This window comes from Vulpes lagopus, chromosome 10, assembly GCF_018345385.1.
Source record: "Vulpes lagopus strain Blue_001 chromosome 10, ASM1834538v1, whole genome shotgun sequence".
In the NCBI taxonomy this organism is placed as follows: domain Eukaryota; kingdom Metazoa; phylum Chordata; class Mammalia; order Carnivora; family Canidae; genus Vulpes; species Vulpes lagopus.
The window spans coordinates 19204654-19224137 of NC_054833.1; the positions used below are offsets into that span (position 1 = coordinate 19204654).

The 19484-nt window shown below is 49.9% G+C and overlaps 1 long non-coding RNA gene across 2 annotated transcripts in view; it reads left to right on the plus strand.

The window, feature by feature from the left end:
- Nucleotides 1-2250: 2250 nt before the first annotated feature.
- The window catches only part of LOC121500469, a 31225-nt gene continuing 13991 nt past the window's right edge, over nt 2251-19484 (plus strand). For both annotated transcript variants that reach the window (XR_005990389.1, XR_005990390.1), the window contains exon 1: nt 2251-3087. This is a non-coding gene — a long non-coding RNA (uncharacterized LOC121500469). The remainder of the gene's footprint in view (nt 3088-19484) is intronic.

The window sequence follows — 19484 nt, forward strand, 5'->3', positions numbered from 1 at the left end:
GACCAGGTAAAAGGCAACAGAAACATAAAGACCTGAAACACAGACACGATGCACCCAGGCTGGAGAGGAAGCAGGCTGGTGAGCCAATAGAAGGCCTAACTGGCCGGGCTTGCACAGGAGCCTGGGTGGGGGAAGGGGCGGTGCCGGATGAGCCCAGGTTGCCCGGTTTGGGTGTCTCCCTTTTGTAGGTGCCCAGAGATGGGAGCTAAGGGAAGAACCAGTGCAGGTACAGGGAGGTGACAACGCTGGCTGGAGTCACTAGTCAGGACAGCGGGGAAATGATCTCTCAGACCACTGGAATCTGGGGCTGGGGAAAGAGGACCAGGCTGCAGATACCTATTTGTGAGTCACTGTACCAAGGTGGTGGTTGGAGCTGCGGGTGAGACTGCCTGGGGGGCTGGGGTGCAGAGAGAGTGGAGACCCTTGGACGGAATCCTGTTTTCCATTCCTTGCAAATCTTGCTCTAGGGCTCTTCTCCCACCGCTTGCAGCCCCCAGAGTGTCTCCCAACCACTCCTCCTTTGAAGTCAAAACCATTGGCTAAACAGTCACAGACCGGAGATGTTTTGGGTTCTGACAACTCCCTGTATTTCTGGTAGCTTCCACGTGTCTCGCTCTTATCTTCCTGACTCCAACCGTAAGCTCACTCAGGCTGGGGCTCTATTTTTGTACCCTCTCCCCCACCTTACTCTATATCAGTTCCATCCAGTAATAATCCGCCCTCTGAGGACTATAGGCTCCCTCATTGAAGATCCTGGGTCCAGCCGAAGAACACCGTGTCGGAGGACAAAGTTCAGTTCTCCTCTGAGAGCCCTGCACCTGTGTCCCTCCTGCCAGCACCTGGGGCCCAGGACTGACTCACCGAGTCAACATCTCTCGCATCTGCTTGGTGGATTCCCAAACCCTGACACCGCGTGAAGCCCTTGGAAGACTGGTGGTTTATTTTACTAAAAATAAGCTGGATATTGAAGCAGCAAGTTGAAACACAAGGCAACGGGGTCATTGTTTATTTTGGGAGAAATATAAAAATTCTGTTAATGCCGTGTGATTGGTGATCAGCACCAGAAGGACCAGTGAGGGGCCCTTAGTAAACCCGGCCGCCGGAAGGACCGTGCAGAGGTATCGTAAACCCCGCCGGGGGTTATCTGCCAAGGAGGGTGCAGCTTATCACCATGGATGTTTTTGCCAGGCAGCTCGTGCACTTTAACCTGCTGTTGCAACTGGGGTCATGCGCAGGAGCCACAGGATCTGGGCCCTCCCGTGCGGCCAAGCCAGACGGGGGCCTGGTGTCAGCTGTGTGCTCCGACCTGCCGGTGAGGTGCAGGCTGGAGAGGGGTGGCAGCACCCAGCGGGCTGCTTCTGCTGCATCAAGACAGGGTGTGACGCCAGTGGGAGATGCGGTCCAGGCGGAGCCAGGCTTCTCCCCTGGAGGGAAATGGCGTAGCACGGTCCAGGGCAGCGACACCCCATTTCTTGACCTACCCACCTGTGTGTTCTGTGTATGCCCAGAGTGCTGGACCCTAGGCTGCTCTGCATCTCGCCCAGGCTGCCGGTTTAATAAATGTGTGAATCAGAAAGTGTGACCTGCCAGCCGGCACCCGCAAGCACGGGGCACCCAGGCGTGTTGCAGCTCAACAGGAGCTGCCGCGGTTCCAGCCACCTGGAAGCGGGGCTTGGTTTCAGGCTGGGGCCCAGCGCTGGGTTTGCTCTTGCTGATGCGGCCACGGCGCCATCTCCCCAGATCCCACAACCCGGGGGGGGGTGGCCGGGGGGGGGCGGTGGAGAGTGTCTCTCCTGCGACTCCCGGGGGGTCCAGCCTTCCTGAGAGTATCAGAGCTGAGAGAATGAACGTGCCCCTGCAGGAATGCCCCAGGCTGCCTTGGCGTGGCCACACGCATTTTCAGCTTAAAGGCATCGAGAGAAACAAACAGTGGGGCGAGCTGCCTTGGGGCAAGGGCACCCCCATTCCGAGTGACCGTCACATCTGCGGGCCCTACGCTCTCTCCTTTCTTGCCGAGGCCGAGGCCGTGTGCCGTCTGCAGCTGTCTGCTTCTGCAGTGTCAATTGCCCATGGTTTTTGCATTTCGCTTTATTTTTGCTGGGAGGCACACGGGGCCAGCGAGCAAGATGTGCCAAGGCCGTTCCTCTCTCCCTACCCAGAGATTTGCTAACACACGAGAGGTGGGCGAGAGCCCGGGGTGCCTCCGGCTCTGGGGCGGGAGTGAGTGTGGGCTAGTGGGTGGGGGTGGAGCCGGGAGGCAGAGCCGGCCCCGGCTTGTTGGGGGGGCTCAGCGCCCTAAGGGCCGGTGGCCGAGCCCGGTGGCCTTTAGCCTCTCCTTGGCCGGCCGCGATCTTTCTGCAGATCTTCATTCCCAGCCCCCAGCACGTTGCCTGGTTGGCGTGGTTGGGTAAAAGTGGTGAACACCTGGAGATGCGCGGGGCACAGGGAGGGGGGGGCCAGGCAGGGGAGCCTCTTGCTCAGCCGCCCTGCACCTGCTCCTCCCTCCTTTGTAAGGCGCCCCAGCCTCCTCCTCCTCCTCCTCCTCCTCCTCCGAGGACGGCCTCCTCTCCCCTTCCTTGCCCCGACCAGGGGGGCCCCCTGCTTAGCACGGAGGCCTCCCGCTGGCTGGGAATGGCGGGAGCACGCGGCCGCCCCATAGGCAGTGAGTCAGCACCCATCCTCCAAGAGGCTCTGGGAACCGAGGGTGCTCATCACCTCGGGTTAATATTAACTGTCCAGGCAGGTCCAAGGCAAGTCCGGGAAGAGAGGCGTGGCGTCCTCGGGGCAGATGGACCAGCCGAGAAGCCGAGTGCTCGTAACCTGGGCCCCCGAGCTGCCCAGCTTAGCCCTTCCTGCAGCTTGTTCCTCTGACCCCGTGACCCAGGGCCGCTGGCTTGGCCCCCAGAGGGGAGGGGGCTGGGGGCCCCAGGATGCTTGCTCCTGAGCTTTCAGAGGGTCAGAGCAGGATCAGAGGTTCCAGGTCCACCGTCGATGGCCATGGGGCCCTGGACGGGTTACTCTGAGCGGGGGTTTCCTCCCCCGGGAAAAGCACCTCATTGCACGTCCATTTCATGAGCGACAAGGCGTGTAAGTGGCAGCTGTTAGGTTCCTTTCTCTGAATGGCTCTTTCCCTTGATACGTCCCCCAAGTCCTGGCTTTCCTGCCACAACAGCCCGCAGAGAAACTTCTCAAACAGCTCTGCTGTGAAACCTAGAGATGGGATCTCGTGCACGGCGAGGAGCAGCCGGTTTCTGCTTCGCTCGGGGATGCGAGGAGGGTGACTGTGTCGGGGGGTGGGGTGGGGACCACACAGGAGCTGGGGGGGCACCGTGCTGGGCTGCGCCGACTCCTCCCAGGTGCTGGGGTGGGGGCTGTAAAGCACTGATTCACCCCACTGGGGATTTCCTTAGTGATCCCGAATCTTTTCTCGGGCCCAAGTTATCTTGACTCTGGAATCTCCTCGAACCTCTGACATTTGGAAAGGTGAGTTCAGGACGGTTGTGAGCAAGCCCTGCAGCCTCGGGGATTTGGGGAAAAGGGTCATGAAGTCGGGCATTGCATCTCCCGTCCTTGAAGGCTTATCATCCACTGACAGATAACCGGAGTCTTGGCCAGATGACTCACAGGCTGGTTTAACTCCTTCCGGGATCGTTCATGGCTAGTTCTTAGGAAATTAAGGAATACAAAAAAGAGGAAGGTTTGTTTATTTTCTTGGCAAATATTTACTGAGCACCATTATGCGACAGACCCGTCCTAAGCTGCAGAAGACGCCGAGAGCCCTGAGCTGAACGGACAAGGACCCCAGTTTGTGTGCAGCTTCATTTCACGAAGGGAGGACAGGGGGCAAACAGGTGTTTAAGTAAAGAACAAAGAGCATTCAGTGGGCAGTAGGGTGTGATGATGAAGAAATGGGCAGTGGTTCTCAAACCCAAGCGATCCTCAGACTCACCAGCAGGGCCAGTTAAAACACGGGGGGCTGGGCTCCAGCCTCGGCCTGTCTCGTTCAGTGTCCAGGGAGGAGCTGCAGAGCTGACCTTTCTAATGTGTCCTCAGGGATGCTGATGCTGCAGGTCTCTGGGCTGCACTTTGAGAATCACTGACTCTGTACACGTAGGAAGGGATGCGGAGGGGGCTGGTTTAGCAACAGCGCTCAGGAAGATGAGGGTCAGGGTTCCCTTCAGTTGGCTGGGTGCAAAAAGGATGGGGGCTGTTTTTTAAAAATATTTTATTTATTTATTTATGAGAGACACAGGCAGAGGGAGAAGCAGGCTCCCTGCAGGGGTCCCGATGTGGGACTCGATCCCAGGACCTGGGATCACGCCCTGGGCCTAAGGCAGACGCTCAACCGCCGAGCCACCCCGGCGTCCCTGGAGGCTGTACGCATCTGCAGTTTTGCTTGTGGAAGGGACAGCTGCAAAGATACGGAAGCCTTGGTCTCCCTCACCTCTCACTCTGCTTTTGTCCCTGTCTTGATTAACATTTGGAATCTCCCTGCCCTGGAGCTGGCTGTCCAGTTGGCCTCAAGACAGGACGCTACTCTGCTGCTCTGCGGCCGAGAGCACTCTCATCTGTTAGTTCTCATAAAGCAGCAGTTTAAAGGCCAGATCTCAGTCGAAACATTTCGGAAACATCACTGTCACCAAATAGAAAGACATTCCTGTTCTAGCTGTAAGCAGCCCCCTGGCTCCTTGGGACCCTTCTTACCAGTCACCAATTGGGTAGTTGTGTTTGTGTACAAATCTATCTGCACATGAAACGAGGATGAAAGCCATCATGGATTCCTAGATGATGATTTATCTGTGGGCTGATGACATGACTCTCAGGGTCTGGCAACACGCTTGCCTCAATGATAAGCTGGAAATGCCTGTTGATTTCAAATATACGCTCGATCATTTATTCACAATGGGGCACTATGGTGGGTGCTGGAGATTTCATGGCAAAGGAGACAGATGCAGCCCCTGCCCTCACTGGGTTGATGATCTAAATAGGGGATGCAGGCAAATTAGTAAGTACTTTCCATGAGGAGAGTTGTCTTACATTCTAAGCTAGGAGTAGGGCCGGGTGCTGTGGGAACACATAACCTGGGGAGGTCAGGAAGGCTTCCTGGAAGAGGTAACTTTTGGCAAGGGGGCGCGGGTGGGGTAGATAAGGAGTGGTGAAGGAGTGTCCTAGGTGCTGGCCCAGAGGTGAGACAGAGCATGTAGGACACAATCCCTGACTGGCATTGGTTTAGGATGACTGGCACCAAGAACTGGGCCCCGATCCCCAAGTCCTTGCAGGGATGAGTGAACAATGTTGGGGACGCTGAGAAAATGTCTTAGGGGCTTCATTGCTTGGTGGCTACGTACACCACGTGTAAGGGCTTGGCCTCATGCCCAGGTTGGGGAAACCTATGGTGGTGGTTGGATGCTGCGTTGGGTTGGCTCTGTGTGCAGGTCCTGGTTCCCAGATCTGTAGTTCCTCCCACCTGTGGAACGAGGAGTCCTGGGCAAACCAGTTTGGATCAAGGAAGGAGCTTGTGGAGCTCTTCACCATCAAAGGGCATTCTTGGAACAAAAGTGACAACTGTATTACGGTGTGGTTGGCAGAAAGATCGTGTCCGAAATAGTTGTTGAAATGCTAAAATACTATTTTAGTGTTGATGGCTTCGGCCCGGAGAGGCACAGCTGGTTTCCTGTTGAACTCGGTTTGCCTGCCTGGCATGTAGGCTCTGACGAATGACTCGGTGACCTGGGGCCAGCCAGGTCGCCTTTTGGCACTCTGCCTTTTTATAGTTACAAAATGGGGGTAGTCTCTGCCTCTGAGAATAGCCTGGGAATGTTGTGTATAGAGACGAGATGGGGTTTGAGAAAACAGTGGGCTCCTGGAGGAAAAGTTCAAACCTCCAGGACGTTGATTGTTAGAGGCATTTAGTTGGTGTGGCAATAGTCACTGCTTACTGTGTGTGTGTGTGTGTGTGTGTGTGTATTTAAAGTTTAGCTCTTTAGCCTAGAATCCGTATTTAGTCTCTTTCCATAAAAATACTTTCAGTTTGCTTTTATATAGACTTTCTTTTATTTATACAGAGAGTAGTATGTCCTCTTGATCGAACTCCAGGTTCACAAAACATCTCAAATATAAAGAGAATGAGCCAAACACCACTTTTTTAGATTAATTTTTAATTGCACTTGGAAAAGCTACACATTTGCAGCTAAAAAGTTTGTGTATATCATCTCAAAAACTCTTTGAACCCCCTTACCTTTCTTTTTGAAACACTTTTTTTTCCTAAAACTATTGAGATTCTTCAGCTTCTTTGGTCAGCGGGCAGCACCCCCTCTGAAAGCGCTAGGGTCTAATTTAAACTGGAAGAGCCACTAACATCCTGGGTTCTGATGGACTGATTTTCTGGCATTTGTTTCACAGATGTGAAAGAAACTCTCTACCTGGAGAGACTTTCCATGGGCTTTCTCTTTTTCCTGATCCGATTTCCTTCCTATTCCTCACTGAGGAATGGCATGGAAAGTAGAGAAATGAACTTCTCCTGTAAAATGTGAGCTGTTTGCTTGGTGCAAGGAAGGGGGTTAAAGTGGCTGATGCCAAATGCAAATTATAGTTTGTGGCTGTGAGAATAATAAAGCTTCACTTTTCTCCCCTTTAATCCCGGAGTCCAATGTGCGGAGTCCTAAAGGGAAGTTAAGTGCCTTTAATCAATTTGTGGATGAAGCCTAATCAAGCCAACTTTTATGCTTCTGGTAGAAGTCTTAAGGATGTGTAAATGGAACCAGAGTTTTAAATTTCCATATTCTCTTAAAATCCAAACTTGGCTTCAAATAGAAGAACATTGGAAATTCAATATAATGCAATTTATTTCAGACTATATGAGATTGGCTCACCTGGGAGCATCATTTCTGATTTGAGCCCATCAGGCTGTGTGCCAAGCTGGTCTTCTTGACTTTAGCCCTGCTTCCTCTAGGTCATCTTTGAACCATTGCCATAGCTATATTGCCCCCAAACCAGAGTCTGCTGCTTTTCCTCTACTTGATCTCCTTCCATGGCTCAGTGGCTGCCTACGACCTTTTGAACCCTTTCCAGATGCCTTCGCATGCGGTCAGTTCTCACCTCACTACGGCTCTAGCTACAACATTCCTTTCAATGCACCAAGCATCCCCTTTCTTGCCTTTCTACTTATCCTTTGGGATTTGTCCTTCTCTGAAGCCCTCAATGTCTTCTGAATCTCTCCTCTGGGCTTCTGTACCATGCCTGCATTAGAGCAGTACCACCTTGACTCACAATTTTTTCTTGACACTTCTGTGTTTCCTACTAGGCTGGGGGACTTGGGGGTTTGACATGTCTGCTTAAACCGAGGGTCTGGTTCAGAGCAAATGATCAATACTTTCATGTTGCATCATCAGTGAATCAATGAATGGGATGGGATAGGATGGGGGCAGCATGGAAGGGAGGATTCATGAACAAGTGTAAAAATGTTTCCTTAGAATAGAGGGTGCTTTGGGTACAACTACCAAAAACTAGGAAGAGTACTTATTCAGTTGGGCTGATGCCCAAGTCTGTGTGTCTCTGAACATGAGTCCTTTCAAGGAAGCTTTGTGGTCAATGATGGATTGCACACTGGGAGCTTCTAGAAGGGAGGGTGGTTGGGGGGCAATGGGAGACAGCCTGAAGCCTGAAGAATAGTGTTATCTAGAGATGTGGGAAGACTTTGGAGAACTGTGAGAATATGAAGCTTCAAGATGAAGCTGTCTTGATTTTTGTGATTTGAAAAATCACATGAGTTACCAGAACTAGAAGATTTTCCGAAAGCAAAAGTTGTTTTCAAGGTTGATCACTAGGAGTGATCAGGCTGGAAGTCTATAGTCTAATTTCTGATTTTGGTCCTTTCCTTCTTCAGTTTTCCATTCGATTGTTAGCTGATCACAGTCAAGGACAATGTTCAAATTTTCCAATTATTTTGATTGTAAACTAATGCACGCTTGTAAAAATAATGCACAGGTACACAGGATGAAGATGCAAGTCTCCCTTCATAGGATTGCCCCTGGCTGTAGGGAACGCTTGCATGAATTAGTAAAAGCCACTGCTGCTGTCTGCCAGAACATTGTCTAGCAGGACATCTGTGAATCTGTGATGTCTACGGTATGAATGCTTAGCCTACCACATCTGGCCACCCTGCTTCTGCAAGCCTCCCTCAGTCCACTGCTCTCCTCAGAGGTGGCCAGGTATCTATCTATCCATGTATGTGTACATGTGCATATATTTACACACTGACACACATACTCAGAAATATATATAGAGAAGAATCAAGAGATTTATAGAAATGGGGCCATATTTTACATACTGTTGGGTCACTTGTTTTTTTCCCCTTGACAAGGATCTTGGATGTAATTTTCTCAATTTATATAACTTTACGTTATTCTCTGGTGGCTGCTTTCCCAATAGCATGGCTGTACTATGTTCAATCACTCCTTTCTAGAAAGGCATTTAGTTTGTGTCCAATTTTTTTTCCAATTTTTTAAAAATTACACCCAATGATGTAATTAATGTATGTGAGTGTTCTACAGTATAGGTTCCCAGATTGAGGTTAAAGGGTATTAGTTGTTCACATTTTGAAAGATGATGCAAAATTGTCCCGCAAAGTTTGAGCCGAATTATATTCCCATTTCTCCACATCCTTGCCAATAGTTGACATTCTCAATCTTTTATATTTTTATCAGCTCAACAGAGGGGAAAATGGCACCTCATTTAGTTTTAATTTCCCTGATTACTAGCGAGGTAGAGCATCGTTTCATACATTTATCAGCTCTTTGTGTCTCGTCGTTGCAACATGTGTTTATCCTTTGTATTCTCAAAGTTGACTTGTTTAATCTTTACTGTGTATGCATTGTAATCATTTACTTATTACATTTACCTTATTATGTTTTCAACACACACCAACTTGCTGTTAACTCCGCACTGGAAATAAATGATGAAAACTGAGTAAGAGATAATGCAGTCAATCAGAAAGATCATAGTGCTTTGGAGCAGAAAGAGGTCATGGAGATTTTGTTGTACAAATGCCTTCTTTTACAGATGAGAAAACTAAGTTTTTCAGGAGGCAAAAGATGTCTCATAGCTGGTGAATGGCAAGTCTGAAAACGGAGTCTAGTTCAAGTCCCCCCCCCCCCCCCCCCGCCTGTTACCCCTTCATATCATTGGCTTGTCTTTTCTGGGTACTGTGTTGTCCAAGTAAATCTTTACTAATTTAATAGGAAGCGGCTCCCGACAGCCATGTTACCATGCAGAAAGCCAAGAATAGTTTCTTAGGTATATCAAGAGAGTGGAATGAATAGTTTTTGTGGGAAAGATGGCATCGTGTGCTGATGGGGTTCTTACTTAAACAAGAGGGAGAGGCTGGTGATAGGCCCCCTGTCTGCGTGGGGAGCCTCCAGTGGTCGTTGTATACTCTGGTTCCGAGTGCTTTCAGAATCTATGATGAAGGGTCCACAGAAATCATTGGATTCAGGGCACCCCAGGTGGCTCAGCGGTTTAGCACCTGCCTTCAGCCCAGGGCATGATCCTGGAGGCCTGGGATTGAGTCCCACATCGGGCTCCCTGCATAGAGCCTGCTTCTCCCTCTGCCTGTGTCTCTGCCTCTCTCTCTCTCCGTGTTTCTCATGAATAAATAAATAAAATCTAAAAAAAAAAAAATCATTGGATTCAGAAACTTTCCTATAATACTTGCAAAAATACCTCACATGATATGGGGGGGCGTGCTCTCCCCACATGCAATGAATTTGGCTTGCAGAGAAGACTGAGTTGGAATCTTCTTTTAAGGAGGAAAATGTATGAAGAGATTGGTGGAGAGTCAGTCTTCAAGTCAAGTTAGAGGCAAGGTAAGAACCTCCCTTCAGGACCAGAGCATGAGGACAGAGCTTCCTCAGAGCTGACAAAAGACGACAGGGTATTAAAGGCAGAGAGAGTCATCATAAGATTTTATGCTGACCATGCAGTTGGAATTTGAGGTGGATGAGTTTTCTTGGTTCTCACACAGGACTACAAGGAAGAGAGGCAAAATGGGCAAGACCGGGAATGTTCCCTGGCCTGTTGGCCATGTGGTCCAGCCTAGCCCAGGGCGCAGCTTCCTGCACACAGTGGACAGGAATCTGGGAACATAAGACCGAATTATTATCTGAATATGTGTCTGCAGTGCTGGGACTGCCACCCCCTCGCCCCCACCGGGTGCTCACCAATCTGTCTTCTCTAAGTCATGTGGCTACTAGAACCATCCAGGCATTCCTTATTATCATTAACTACCCACCCAGGATTCATCATTTTTCAATTATAAGATGGTGATGATTATTATTAATTATAATACAGCTACTTTTTTTGAACTGGGGTCTGATAAGGTTTATATAAGTTTATAAAGTGGGGTTGGGGGAAATGTCTTTTTAAATCTATAATCTCCCCTTTACTTTTTTCTTTTTGATTTTTTTAATTTTTTGGTTGTTTTTGAAAAAAATGAAGTCATTGTTTCCTGTGGAGTTTCCCATACTCTTAATGTTGCTGATAATATATCCCGGGGGAGGGGGGTGTTGATCATGTTGTTCTGTCTCCTATGTTTCTGAACCTCTAAGTTGGTGAGATTTGGTTACATGCGAGTTTGACTTGTTTTGGGATGCAACCCCATCTGGGAAGTGGTCTTGTCACCTCTCCGACCTCATTTACCCCACTCTGTCTTGCTCATTCTGTTTCTGTCCCCCGGCCTTGAACATTCTAGGCGTGCTCCCTCTGTAGGGTTGTTGTACCCCGTGCCTTGTTTCTCATCTCCTTTAAGTCGTTGATCAAAATTTCCCTTTCTTTTTTCAAAAAAGATTATTTGAGAGAGAAAGAATATGTGTGAGCAAGGGAGGGTCAGAGGGAGAGAATCTCAAGCAGACTCTGCCCTCAGTGCCAAGCCGGATGTGGGGCCCAATCTCACAATCCTGAGATTGTGACCTGAGCCAAAATCAAGAGTCAGGTGTTCAACTGACTGAGCCACCTGGGGGGGGGGGGCCTCTAATTTTCCATTCTTGATGAGACCTGCCACGGCTACCGATTGAGTACATATGTCCTCATATCAGCACTCCTGGTCACACTACGGTGCCTCTCACTACGTGTGTGCTGGATAAGTCAAAGAAAGGGAGGGGGACCTCCCTCGGACCTCTTCCTCCAATGCTTACTCTGCCGGCGATGACATGAACAGTCACTGAAACCCACTCTGCACCGGGTATACCATGTGCTAAGTGCTTAGCCTATTTCATCCCTACAACAACAGAGGGCAGGTCCCATCATTATCAGCCTCCTTCTACAATCAAGTGTGGTGGCCACCGAGCAACTCTGCCCAAGTCCTCCTTCAAGGAAAGGCTGTGGCTCCAGGGCAGGGGGTGCTGTCAGCAGGGAGCCTCCAGCACTCAACTTCTTGTTCAACATCATGTGTAGTCTGTGCTGTCTACACTGATCACAGATCCCAAGAACGGCCAACCACGGTGGGCTCTAATGGACAACATATGCTCCAGACCTCATGGAGCTGGCATCGGCTTAGCTGAAGTTCTGCTTCTCCGTCTGCCCAAACTTGATTCCTCTGCCTTCCCCCTCTGTACTGTTGATTCCTAATAAATACCCTAAAAGTGAAATCCCACCTGAGTGTCTTCATTCTGGAAAGCCCACCCTGCGATGCCAAGGAAATAGATGCTTACAGGATTAGGTAACCCTCCCAGGGTCACCGTCTAGTGGGTGGGAGGGCTGTGGTCCCTGGGAGGCAACGCATTGTTTCTCTGAGTGCTCTCCCCACCCTGCCCCGAACCCTGCATGTGGGGGAGGACCGTCAATGCCCTAGTTCGGCTCTCTTCTGGTTCTTGGTTATTTTTGGGAGGCATCCTACCAACATTTAACATGTTTCTACAGGACACTGGATTCTTAGTCACAAGTGGCTGACTACATTGCAGGGTAGGAAGATGAGTTGTAGACTTCCCATCCAGTAACTAGGGAAAGATTCCGCAGAGAGCTCAGATGTATGATGCTCTGAAGAAGCGCTGTGTTGGCTGGGGCATTAGGGATGGGGAGGAGGGCGGGGTGGCAGGATGTCGGGAGGGCAGGGAGGGGCCTCTGCGGTGAAGCTGGAAAGCTGGCAGGGAACTCAACAGAGGGAGTGGTTTGGTGAAAATGATGTGTTAGCAAGATCTGCACGATGTGCGCAGGGGGTACCGGGGCAGTGGGGACAAGTCAGGCCAGGAAACTGGGGCAGCGGTGATGTCACTTAGACTGGGCTGAGGACATCAGAGAGGGAGAGACGGGGATGAACAACGTGGCTTTGGAGTGGGAAGACAAAGAATAAAGAAGCAAATTAAAGATGAATTCCATGCCGTTGAACTTGAACATTTTAGTTGGACTGATTTAATTTTACTAGTTTGCCCAAAGAGATGCAAATCAGCACAATCATTTGGTTCCATTTCACCAATCAGTGTGACTTTCTCATTGTTTCAGTGAGTGTGCCTGAGATGTTTGAGGGGCTGGGGAAGTGAACAACTCTCCTGCTCTCCAGTGGGATTGCTGTAACTTCTTTTTTTGCTGTAACTTCTTATACAACCATTTCACAGTTCTGATGAGAAACTCAAAAAATGGTGGTCTTATGATGGTCAGAATATGGAAGTGTCCATCGATGGACGAGTGGATCAAGGATATGTGGTATATATATGAATACCCAATGGAATATTATTCAGCCATAAATAGAATGCAATCCTGCCATTTGCAATGATGTGGATGGAACTAGAGGCTATTATGCTAAGTGAAAGAAATCAGTTAGAGAAAGACAAATACCATATGATTTCCCTCATATGCAAAATTTAGGAAACAAAACAGATGAACCTAGCTAAAGGGAAGGAAAAATAAAATAAGATGAAGAAAGGGAAAGAGGCAAACCATAGGAGACTTTTAGCTATAGGAAACTGAGGGTTACTGGAGGTGGGTGGGGAGATGGGGTACCTGAGTGATGGGCATTAAGGAAGGTGCGTGATGTAATGCACACTGGGTGTTGTATGCAGCTGATGGATCACTAAATTCCACCCCTGAAACTAATAATATAGTATATGTTAACTAATTTAAGTAAAACATTTAAAAAATGGCAGCCTTTCATTTCCCAACTTCAGGGAAGTGAACTGTGTGTGGAAGGCGAAAAAGAGGTGAAAAAGATCACATTTCCTAAGGCAGGAGTCCCTGCTTTCATCCTGGAGCTTTTGGTGGCCTCAGGACCATAAACCTTGCCTTATCTCCTGACCCCACAGATGGGTCCCTCCCCGGTGTCTCACAACACTGGTAACTTATTTTATTTTATTTTTTTTAAATCACTGGCTTCACTTGGTAATCTGTTTGTTTTGCTCTTCCTCTTAAGATTTTGGGTCCTCAGGTCAGGGGCCGTGTTGTGACTGTGTGTGTTTCTCTCAATGAGCACAGGGAAGGCATTGATCACAGATTTGATGAGTGAATAATTGAAGGGCTTACGAGGAGTGGACAATGGTTTATTTTCAAGTCTGGCTTCTCGAATTCAACACCACCTGCAGGCTGCAGGTATGTGTGTGTGAGGGTACAACACAGGGCGGCGATTGTCCATACAGCTTTGTCTGGTTTCGGCAATGACTCTGAGAGCAACGAGTTCCTAACTCCTTTGTTCAGCTCCAGAGGCCAGTCCATGGGCTTTTCTCCATGTTCCCTAGAAAAGAAAGTATGCTTTTCTCTGTCTGGCTTGTGCTTCAGGTCCAGACAGGGTCCCCTTCCAGCTCCTTTGCTATGGAAAGAGAAAGGTCCCTTCAGATCCCTACTCCTAGGGCAGGTGTTTCCCAGGTGGGACACAACCAACCCTTTCTTCTTTCTTTGGCCTCCCTTGGCATATTTGGGCTCCTCTTTGATCTATTGTTTCATGGATACTGGAAGTCCCTTGAAGAATCCTCCCTTGTTTACCCAATAGCAATGAACTCTTAACAACAAACCATTTCTTACCCGAGTTCTTCAGTGTAGCCTATAGGCTGCCCTGCGAGACTGCCTTAGGGAGGTGGCAAGGTGGCGGAGAGGCTTTCTGACTTGGAGTGGGGTGTCACCCTTTTGAGGAAGATGGAGGCTGCAGGTGGAGACCTTGAGTTTGTGGAATTGGCTAGTAAAGAGAGCAGCGTGGAGTGATAGGTGGAAGGAGGATCGGATCCAGGGCAGACTTTGCATCCTGCTGGGGGGCTTTGTCCACGTGTAAGGTTAAACATCCACGTCAGTGAGTATTTTAAACTCTGGTGAAGTGAAAGCTACAGGGCACGGTGATGGAGCCAAAGGGAAAAGCAAGCAAGGCCCTGGGCATGGCAAGGGGAGCTCAGGGGGTGAGGTGGGGCCTGGGCAGTGGGTGGAGGGGCAGACAGGTACAGTCCTGAGGAGAAGAGGTCAGGCAGACAGATTGGCAGCAAAGCTCCCCAAGAGATGACACAGTGGAGGCCATGGAACAGCAGTGTGGGTGGCTTGTGGGAGTTTCACCCCCAGTCCTGCATCAGTCACGTGGGGAATTTAAAAATATACTGATTTGGACCTTTCTCCAACTGTCCTGGGGTTCAACCCAGGTGGGTCTGGGTGATTCTAATGTGCCAGCTGTTTAAGAATGACCACTTCGGGCTTAGGGGAGGGGGCAGTATTTTTGCTGGAGGTGGAGAAGAAGAGAGGGCTGATGGAGAAATTGAAAATAATAATAATATGTAATATCATGTATTTTCCTAGTTCTTCTCTTCACATTTCTCAGACTCGAATGTGCAGATGAATCCCCTGGGGATCATATTATACTACGAGTTCTGACTCAGTAGGGCTGGCTGGGGCCTGGCGGTCTGTATTTCCAACACGCTCCCAGGGGAAGCCGCTGCTGCTGGACCACATTTTGGTTAGCAAGGCATAAGGTTTACAAAGTGCTTTCATGTTGACCTTCTTGTTTTGCATCTCAATTATGATATGAGGCTCATTATTGGGTAGATCTTACTGTCCTCATTATGCAGACAAGGACTTAGAGATTAAGAGAAGGGAAGAGGGGCCAAGAGGGGCTCTGAAAAGCGATATTTGGTGATCCTTTTGGGGCTCCCAGCCCAATACTTTACACCTGCTCCACACTTAACTAATTTCCTCAGACCACACACCTGCAAGTGGTGAGCCCAGGTCTGACTCCAAGCACAGAGCGAGATCTTTTGGATTCCAGCAGCTTTCTCCAGGACACGAAAGAACTTTGTTATTACTGAAAGGGAGGGTGAGTAGGAATAGGAGCTTAGAGACAAGGATGGGCATCTGGACACACTGTTATAGGGAATCAGCCAAGGGGTGGGGAGAGAGGCTGAGCAGGTGGCGTTAGAGCCAACCCGCTGCTGGCCCTTCCTAAGTCAGCAGTGGATGAGATCCTCTGTTCCCTGAAGGGGGATGTCTCCAACTGTGCCCTAAATACAAGCCGAGAAGGCATATGGATGGACTTCCTGCAGTCAGGGAGATGAGACAGATGATGTAGGCCAGGGCTTGCCAAATTTGAATGAGCATCAGAATCACCTGAGGGGCTTTTCGGACCCAGAGTATGCCCCACCCCCAGAGTTTTAGGAGGTCTGGGGTGGGGCCTGAGAATACGCGTCTCCAACAAATTCCCAGATGATTCTGATATTGCCAGTCCCAGGGCCCCGCTTTGAGAAATACTGGAGCAGTCCCCTGGCCACAGATCCCCTGAAGGTCAACGAGGTCAGTGAGAGCCAGAGCGGGCTGTTGAATCCTAGTGCCTTGTGTGATAAAGTCCAGGGAGTGAAAGTTTAAAAGAGGCGAAAGGTAGCAGTTTGACGGGCTCAGTGAGGGTATAAATTGGCAAAGTCTGAATCCTTGTCCTCTTGTTCACCTTTGAATCCACTGCGACTGGGAGAAGTTGCTGGCTCTTGGAGTGATGGTGATGACCCCAGGGAAGTGAGACTTTTCTGGGGAAAGGTCAGCTTCTGCAAAAGGGATGCCATGAGAAACGAGGTTTGGGATCTTGCCCTGATGAAGTAGAGCAGGGGTTACTATCCAAAAAAGGCAGCTGCAGAAGGACTTGCACGTGCCAGGGTGGGGTGGACTGGACAGGAGCCCCAGAGAGGGCAGGAGGAAGGACAGGTGGGAAGGAGATTCACAGAGCGTGATGCCCGCATGGGTGGACCAGCACTCCCTACTGACTGGTGGCCAGTGAGTGACCACAAATGTCATGCTTCCTTCCACTTGCCTGCAGTTGCTGGTCTTTCAAACAACTCGCCCTTCTGTTACCTCATTTGGCCTTTCAGCATCCCTGTGAGTATGTGAGGAAGCTACTCTCACTTTAGGCTTATAGATAAGGAAATAACCACAGAGGGAAGGACATAACTCGCCTGAAGAGGCTGGGGCAGCTGCAGAGCTCAGGTCTTCCTATTCTGGGGATCCTTTTCTGGAAGCTGGTGAGGGCCTCAGGTTGCCTTGCTTTGAGGACAGGCCTGGGCGTGACTCAATGGACACAGTGGGATGGGCGCAACCGTGTCTCAGAGATGGACCCAACTCCCTGGAAGGGCTCATTGCTGAATTAGTTTGGGGAAGAGAGGAGCCCAAGGTGCATTGCCTCAGGGGATGGGCTTTTGGGGGAGAGAGGACCCGGAGAAGGAAGAGAGGTGGGGAACATTTCCACAGGCCCCAAGGAGGACAGGGATGCTCTTCAAGGTCTAGTGTTACTATAGCAATAGTTCTCCCCCTTGAAAATGGAGAGGGTGCTGGGAGCCCTGCACCCTGTACAACCTCCTACCTTTATGGCCCTCCACCTCTCTCCGCTTCTGGTCTCTTGCTGCCTGCGACTGTCCCTTGCATCTGCTGCAACTGTGGCTCCACCATACTGCCATGACCCGTACTGCTCTCTCCTTCCTGTGTACAGCTCCACTCCTTGGCATTCTCCTCCTGTGTATTATACTTAAGAATTCTTAAGGATGAATACCTTGTTTGAGAACGGGCACAAGGGTGGGGTCACAGTCCGCCTCTCAGGCTAGTCTAGCAAACCGAGACCAAGGTGGTGAGGCGATCTGGTGCAGAGCAGGTGTCGGGGCTGCCAGAGGGCATGGCAGGTCCTCAGAGTAGCACGCACCATACCTTGCAAAAGCAAAGCAGACCCCCCTGTCCTAGGGGAATTTGAGAAGAACTAGCATACCTGGGCAGGTTTCCAGAAGTTTCCAGGATTTCCAGAGAGTGAGATGAGATTTCATTTTCCAGACCTGAAAGGTTAAGTGTGTGGTATCTGGAGCAGCCCCCAAGACCATAGCTGGGCGAAGGGTTAGGTGGCGCTGGATAGGGTAGAGGGACATGGCAATACGTGCCAGGTGATTGGGCTAACCACCCCTAAACCCCTCCTGCCTGGGGTCTGTCCTGCTCCTGGCTACCACGGCTGGGCTGGGCTTGCAGGGAAGGGTCTGCAGGCCTCAGCTGTGGGATGAATGTCAGTGACGGACTGACCAAGGCCATAGGGGGCAAGTGCAGATGGATCCACGTGCAGCAGACCACAAAACCACCATGTCTGCATGGAGAAGGGGCCCTCACACATAACACACGCATCGGGCCCTGTTTTCAAATGAAGAGAATTCCATTCTCACTTGTAAACTCCCAAGTGCTGGCAAGAGCACCTCATCTGTGAACGTACTCCTAAAGCCACTTCAAAGAAGACTCCTGCCCGAGGGGCTTACCTAGTGTTTCTCATCAGAAGCCACAGCATAGTGATAGAAGGAGGGGGTGCCTGTGGGTGGTGAGTCCTTGGAGAATATTCCAACAGAGGCTGAAGGGCCGCCGAGCAGCCATCCCAATCAGGGGTGGCGAGTGTTGGCTGGAGGCAGGGGGAGGGAAGGGACCCTGGGGTCTTGGAGGCCCCTCCTCAGTCTGACACCAGATTAGACATTCCAGCCTCTGCCTTTACCAGGCTTCCCATTCCCAGGGCTGCCAGGAGCAGGAGGGGCCTTCACGAGGCAGTCCTGGTGAGCGCCTCGCTGTCCTGTAGGTAAATGGCAACTCGTTCCGGAGGCCCAGTTGTCTGAATGCAACATCATTCAAAGCAAGTACAAAGAGGTCATGTGTTTATGTCGTAGCTATTTCTCGTACAGCCTCTCCTACCGAAATGCACTAATGGCAAAGTAAATGTATTCTTTTATTGTTTATTTTTTTATTTTTAAATTTATTCATTTGAGTTAAAGAGACAGAGCATGAGCAGAGGGAGAGGGAGAAGCAGACTCCCCACTGAGCAGGGAGCCCAACTCGGGGCTTGATCCCAGGACCCTGAGATCATGACCTGAGCTGAAGGCAGACGCTTAGCCAGCTGCACCACCCAGGCGCCCCTAAATGTATTCTTTTCAAGTCCCTTTGTCCAGCAGTGGTACCACTCTCGTGGAGGATGGTTTCCTACACTGGGTTATAGTGATTTGTGTCTTCCTCTGGACTGAGCTATTTCTAAGCAGGATCGTGCTTTTTAATAATGACTTCACCTTGTACTTGGCCACCTTCTTAGACAGACATCACCCCAGGGGACCCTCACGCTTTGGGAGGGAGGCGAACTGGGCATCACTGTTATATACTCAGTAAGTGTGGATTAAATTTCTTGCCCAGGTGCTATGCTGTCGTGGCTTTAAGTCCAGGCACCGCTCATCACTCCCTCTGTGGCTTTCACCTGTCCACACCCAGGGTTTTCATCTACGAAAACATACAGTTACCGTGAGACTTAAGAGAAAATGTATGATTGATATATATGTATATAGAACCTTTAGCACATACCTTTCATCTAGCAAATGCTCAAGAGATGGTAGGCATCATTACTGTGAGCAGCAAGCCTGAGCCTTATTCCTGCGTAATATTATTTATTATTACGCATTGAGCAATTGCTAAGCTTTGTGTTACCTGCTTTGCCTCAGTTACTATTCACAAACCTCTGCAAGTTTTTTTTTTCTTCTTCTTCTATTTTACAGACAAAGAAATGGAGACCCAGAGAAGTTAGGTTTGGAGTTAAATTGGGGTAACGTTCTCTCAGTTTGGCTTACTTCCAAGCCGCCCAAGAATGCAAAGGAAATATGAGTTATGGCTACAAAAGAGCCAGTGGACAAGCTCCCAGGTCCTTCTTCCCCCAGATCTGGGGTCATTTCAGCCTTCAGTCTTCCACTTGCTTGGCTAGGGGCTGGGCCACATCCACTCACCTGGGTTCACCTGTCCCCCCCCCCAACCCCCGGGGGAAACAAGTCCTTTTGCTCCAGGTCTAGTTTCCACAGCCTCAGAAAGCAACAGCAGTCTGCCAGGCCCACCTCCCTTGCATGTAGAAGATGCTCAGGAATCAGGAAATATCACAGAGAACACATGCGGACCCGGAAAAGGCAAACTCCGTGTTTTATATGTAGGAGTTTTGAAGGCAAAGATTTCAAGGGATGCAAAAAGAATTATAGACCTTGATCCGAAGGGACTTAATTCGAAGG